At 49.2% G+C, this 6,081-nt stretch overlaps 7 non-coding genes across 7 annotated transcripts; all 7 read right to left on the reverse strand.

The window, feature by feature from the left end:
* Positions 1–1,976: 1,976 nt before the first annotated feature.
* Pmar_PMAR025014 lies at positions 1,977–2,049 on the reverse strand. Its single transcript has one exon. It is a non-coding gene; the product is annotated as a tRNA-Arg (tRNA).
* Positions 2,050–2,290: 241 nt separating this feature from the next.
* On the reverse strand, positions 2,291–2,364 carry Pmar_PMAR025015. The gene has a single exon. It is a non-coding gene; the product is annotated as a tRNA-Arg (tRNA).
* Positions 2,365–2,847: 483 nt separating this feature from the next.
* Pmar_PMAR025016 lies at positions 2,848–2,921 on the reverse strand. Its single transcript has one exon. It is a non-coding gene; the product is annotated as a tRNA-Arg (tRNA).
* A 362-nt stretch (positions 2,922–3,283) lies between these two features.
* Positions 3,284–3,357, reverse strand: Pmar_PMAR025017. The gene has a single exon. It is a non-coding gene; the product is annotated as a tRNA-Arg (tRNA).
* Positions 3,358–3,598: 241 nt separating this feature from the next.
* Pmar_PMAR025018 lies at positions 3,599–3,672 on the reverse strand. The gene has a single exon. It is a non-coding gene; the product is annotated as a tRNA-Arg (tRNA).
* A 362-nt stretch (positions 3,673–4,034) lies between these two features.
* Pmar_PMAR025019 lies at positions 4,035–4,108 on the reverse strand. Its single transcript has one exon. It is a non-coding gene; the product is annotated as a tRNA-Arg (tRNA).
* Positions 4,109–4,470: 362 nt separating this feature from the next.
* Positions 4,471–4,544, reverse strand: Pmar_PMAR025020. The gene has a single exon. It is a non-coding gene; the product is annotated as a tRNA-Arg (tRNA).
* Positions 4,545–6,081: the final 1,537 nt, after the last annotated feature.

Below are 6,081 nucleotides of genomic sequence, written 5' to 3' on the forward strand. Positions count from 1 at the left end.
CCCCTCCATGAGACGCTGACGCAATACGTCACCCGATGGTATGTATCGCCGAGCATTCTTGCGTAAGACCTCCTTAATTATTTTCTCCCCATCTTTGTGCGTTTGCAATCTCCGTGCTTGAAGTCGTTCAATGCCCCCTGGATCGGAGATGTACATGGCATCGGAGATCTTACGGCAGAATCTACCGAATTGCCGATGATTTTGACTGACCGACCGTGTCAGTCTGAACATCGCATGTAAAGCATCTAATTTGATGATGACTTTATCACATTGGACAGCTGATCTTATAAGCTCTGCATTATTCAAACCTTCCGTTTGACAACATCCCCGGTCTACATATACATTTAAAACAGACGGCACCCGTCCTCTCAACTCCTTTAGTGCTTCTGCAACATGCGCCAAACTCGTGTCTAGGACGAAGATAATGTTGAGTATATACCCACTATCGGCTGTTATACAGACCAAGTATGTGCTTTCTTGTCCGGAAAGTCGAGAGCCAATGGCTCTGTGATGGTCGAGGGCGAGGAGGCTGTGCACACGATATGCAGCCATCTCTCAGAGAGATGGCTGCATAGAGTCCTCCGCACACGGGTGCAGAGAGATTCTCTCTACATGAAGACTCCTTATTATTGTGGTAGTCAACAACCATCAACTGCTTAGCAACATGATATGTGAGACGTGCTTCTGGGAGAGGTATTAAAATATCGGAGTTCCATTATTCACCAAATTCAGTAGAGTGCCAGATCTATACTTGTTCCGCACCTGCTCAAGCACCGCCCTCCGTCGGGAAATATTTCCCATCATCAAACCATTATAGGTCTCACGCTCTCGGCTTATCAAACCGCCGTTTCGAAGAGCATAGGCACTAGTCTTCGCTACAATAGTATGCGTACTAACGATCACATACTGGTCTTCGAAAGTACCTCGTACAGATCGTGGCAGGCTCCGCAGATACTCTTCCTTGAGTGAGCTAAAGGAAGCTTGACATTTTGAGCACTTCTGGCGAGTGCTGTAGAGTGTTGATACAGTACCATCGCTCTCGATAACAGCCTTAGGACTCCGGACCTCTTTAGTGCTGTTGATGGAGACAGCACCACAAGAAGGACACGTTCCTCCCGAAGGTAGAAATAGGAGCAAATCTCTGCCATTAAGATTATGGATGAGCGTCTTCAGACTCCCCGTTCGTTGCCACTCTCGGTAAGCTTCATCAGTCGATAAGGACCGTATCCGATAAAACGCCGGACGCTCCGTATCGAGGCCATCACGCTTGCTGACAATGTTATGCAAATCACCGACCGATCGTATGTTGCTATCCCAACGCAGTTGAGATATCACACCATCCTGCTCACTAGCCGATCCTGGCCCCGTGAGGCGCAGCAAGTCAGAGCGGGCTGGCGGAGTAGCTTCCTGACAACACTTCGAGGTGTTAGAGCTCACCGGCCATTTCTATTGATCAATAATCAGAGATTGAAGATACAGGCCTCACCTTCGAGACTGCTCCAGCGCTGCATGACGACACATTTGCAATCACAGGCTTCTCGGAGACTGCGTGGCTCGCATGGCTTGACATAGCATTACCCATAGCCTGGATGAAGAGATTCCAAATCGGAATTTGCAATACACGAGTTCCTCATTGAGTTATTACAGTATCATTCACTTCTGGGTCGTCGCCTCCCTGTATTAGGACTTCAACTCCCTCGCTATCATTGTCTACAAGGTAGGGATTGCGCATGAGATAGGAATCACATGCGCATTAGGTCTATCCTGAATATGCAAAACATGAGATAGGGCGCGCGGCTACGCCGCGCGCTATCAGGATACGTGAGCGGAATTCGGATTGCTCAGGTACAGCCGTTGGTGCGCACCACTATCTCATGTGCTTGCCTTCAGCGTCTTGTGCAAACTAGGTGGAGCTTCACATCGGATGCCCGATTTTGTTGACGTAGAATGGATGAAGAGGAAGTGAGGTTGATGTATACCCGATGCAGGATTCGAACCTACGACATCTGTTCCGTAGGCAGACATTCTATCCAGCTGAACTAATCGGGCGATGAAGCTAGTCACTTTGATTGATATTAAAGTTGAATACTCTTCCGAAATGGCTTAGGCGGTAATTGGTCAATCCGTCAGAATACGTGAGCGGAATTCGGATTGCTCAGGTACAGCCGTTGGTGCGCACCACTATCTCATGTGCTTGCCTTCAGCGTCTTGTGCAAACTAGGTGGAGCTTCACATCGGATGCCCGATTTCGTTGACGTAGAATGGATGAAGAGGAAGTGAGGTTAATGTATACCCGATGCAGGATTCGAACCTACGACCATCTGCTCCGTAGGCAGACATTCTATCCAGCTGAACTAATCGGGCGATGAAGCTAGTCACTTTGATTGATATTAAAGTTGAATACTCTTCCGAAATGGTTTAGGCGGTAATTGGTCAATCCGTCAGAATACGTGAGCGGAATTCGGATTGCTCAGGTACAGCCGTTGGTGCGCACCACTATCTCATGTGCTTGTTTTCAGCGTCTTGTGCAAACTAGTTGGAGCTTCACATCGAGTGGCCGATTCAGGATGCGTGAGCGGAATCCGGATTGCTCAGGTACAGCCGTTGGTGCGCACCACTATCTCATGTGCTTGTTTTCAGCGTCTTGTGCAAACTAGTTGGAGCTTCACATCGAGTGGCCGATTCAGGATGCGTGAGCGGAATCCGGATTGCTCAGGTACAGCCGTTGGTGCGCACCACTATCTCATGTGCTTGCCTTCAGCGTCTTGTGCAAACTAGGTGGAGCTTCACATCGGATGCCCGATTTCGTTGACGTAGAATGGATGAAGAGGAAGTGAGGTTAATGTATACCCGATGCAGGATTCGAACCTACGACCATCTGCTCCGTAGGCAGACATTCTATCCAGCTGAACTAATCGGGCGATGAAGCTAGTCACTTTGATTGATATTAAAGTTGAATACTCTTCCGAAATGGTTTAGGCGGTAATTGGTCAATCCGTCAGAATACGTGAGCGGAATTCGGATTGCTCAGGTACAGCCGTTGGTGCGCACCACTATCTCATGTGCTTGTTTTCAGCGTCTTGTGCAAACTAGTTGGAGCTTCACATCGAGTGGCCGATTCAGGATGCGTGAGCGGAATCCGGATTGCTCAGGTACAGCCGTTGGTGCGCACCACTATCTCATGTGCTTGCCTTCAGCGTCTTGTGCAAACTAGGTGGAGCTTCACATCGGATGCCCGATTTCGTTGACGTAGAATGGATGAAGAGGAAGTGAGGTTAATGTATACCCGATGCAGGATTCGAACCTACGACCATCTGCTCCGTAGGCAGACATTCTATCCAGCTGAACTAATCGGGCGATAAAGCTAGTCACTTTGATTGATATTAAAGTTGAATACTCTTCCGAAATGGCTTAGGCGGTAATTGGTCAATCCGTCAGAATACGTGAGCGGAATTCGGATTGCTCAGGTACAGCCGTTGGTGCGCACCACTATCTCATGTGCTTGCCTTCAGCGTCTTGTGCAAACTAGGTGGAGCTTCACATCGGATGCCCGATTTCGTTGACGTAGAATGGATGAAGAGGAAGTGAGGTTAATGTATACCCGATGCAGGATTCGAACCTGCGACCATCTGCTCCGTAGGCAGACATTCTATCCAGCTGAACTAATCGGGCGATGAAGCTATTCACTTTGATTGATATTGAAGTTGAATACTCTTCCGAAATGGTTTAGGCGGTAATTGGTCAATCCGTCAGAATACGTGAGCGGAATTCGGATTGCTCAGGTACAGCCGTTGGTGCGCACCACTATCTCATGTGCTTGTTTTCAGCGTCTTGTGCAAACTAGTTGGAGCTTCACATCGAGTGGCCGATTCAGGATGTGTGAGCGGAATCCGGATTGCTCAGGTACAGCCGTTGGTGCGCACCACTATCTCATGTGCTTGCCTTCAGCGTCTTGTGCAAACTAGGTGGAGCTTCACATCGGATGCCCGAGTTCGTTGACGTAGGATGGATGAAGAGGAAGTGAGGTTAATGTATACCCGATGCAGGATTCGAACCTACGACCATCTGCTCCGTAGGCAGACATTCTATCCAGCTGAACTAATCGGGCGATGAAGCTAGTCACTTTGATTGATATTAAAGTTGAATACTCTTCCGAAATGGTTTAGGCGGTAATTGGTCAATCCGTCAGAATACGTGAGCGGAATTCGGATTGCTCAGGTACAGCCGTTGGTGCGCACCACTATCTCATGTGCTTGTTTTCAGCGTCTTGTGCAAACTAGTTGGAGCTTCACATCGAGTGGCCGATTCAGGATGCGTGAGCGGAATCCGGATTGCTCAGGTACAGCCGTTGGTGCGCACCACTATCTCATGTGCTTGCCTTCAGCGTCTTGTGCAAACTAGGTGGAGCTTCACATCGGATGCCCGATTTCGTTGACGTAGAATGGATGAAGAGGAAGTGAGATTAATGTATACCCGATGCAGGATTCGAACCTACGACCATCTGCTCCGTAGGCAGACATTCTATCCAGCTGAACTAATCGGGCGATGAAGCTAGTCACTTTGATTGATATTAAAGTTGAATACTCTTCCGAAATGGTTTAGGCGGTAATTGGTCAATCCGTCAGAATACGTGAGCGGAATTCGGATTGCTTGTTACCCTACACGAAGCTTGTGGAGTGTAGAGTGGTGCAAAAACAGGACCGTGACGCGCTCGCCCGCGAAGCTAGTTACTCTGAACCTGTGTATTTCGTGCGACGTTGTTGCTGCTTGTCCTAAGTGTTAGTGTGAGGATTATTGATACCTTACTTTATCATCTATCAGTTGTTGGTGAGCGTGCTGGCTCCTTTTGATCCCATGACGTCCATCCCGGCCTGCCTGGTGGAGGCGGCAGTTCTATCGTACCTCTCCCGGAACAAGCCAGGGTGGATGTAGCTTCCTGAAAGACTGTATGCTCCGAGCTCTTTGGCGAGGACAACGGCAACACCCCGATAAGCCACTTCGGTTTCCTCTCCTCGTGACGTTGCGGTCTTCTCAAGGCCTCCGATCGAGAGCTGTAGCTAAGGCACGTGTGGGACCCTGTTGGATCAGTGCAGCGATCATTGCGGCCTAGCTCCCGTCATGAAGACCTCATCCACTTCCTCTCCGAGCTCGAATGCAAACTCTGAGGGCGCAGCTGCGGCAGCCAAACGATTGCGTCCCTCCAGATTCCTGGACGAGGCCGATGAGGGATTCTTCGATCTACTTTCCAGTAACCTATTCCGAGAGAGTCTCGGAGCTCATCAAGGTCTATGGCGATATCAACTTAGACGGGCTCCCTACGCGAGAACAGCTTTCGGCCTTGAGGCCGCGTTTGTTAAAATAAAAACGACGTTCTGAACTGCGATTTTAAGGTATGGCAGACTAACCAGAGGTGCCGTTTACGCTAAGTCCGTCAATCTGCCTGGGTCATGAACGCTGAGGGAGAGTTCGAAAGATATCACAGCCTGGGTTGCCATCGTATGACATATGGCGAGACTCTTTCGTGTTTCTCTAAGTTTGGCATGCTGATTCTGAAAGAGAGATCTCTGGCCGATTATGTGGTATACTCTTATACAATATAGTGTCTCTGCGATACTTTCTCGATGCATTGGAGCTGTTATGGGTATTATTGGTATTATGGTATTGGTGCTGTTATTGGTGGCACTAGTCTTCTAGTTGGTTCTTGGTACTTCCTTTGCATATCACAAAGGCCAACTTTGCCAGAGGTTGCAGACCGCAACTTGCGGTGGGTAGGCTTCGACTTCGGACTGCATCCATTTGGTGTGTCGGTCGCGGTTCCAGGAAGCAAGCTGGCCGACGCTATTCCTCTGGTCCAAGAAGCCCTCTCATGTGGCTCACGGGCCCCCCTGTTCGCTACTCTGTAAAGTATGTGACAAGTGGTGCTGGATGGGAGAAGTAGTCCCATTATGCTATCGTTGTTGTCCCCGGTGTGGTCAGTCATTGGTCGGACGAAAACGGGGAGGGTTTCTGTGGAACCTATTCGTACAAGTTTGAGGTGGATCCTGGCCTTCCTTACACATGCGGCCACTTTGATACACAGGG

This window comes from Perkinsus marinus, assembly GCF_000006405.1.
Source record: "Perkinsus marinus ATCC 50983 genomic scaffold scf_1104296949390, whole genome shotgun sequence".
Taxonomy (NCBI): domain Eukaryota; phylum Perkinsozoa; order Perkinsida; family Perkinsidae; genus Perkinsus; species Perkinsus marinus.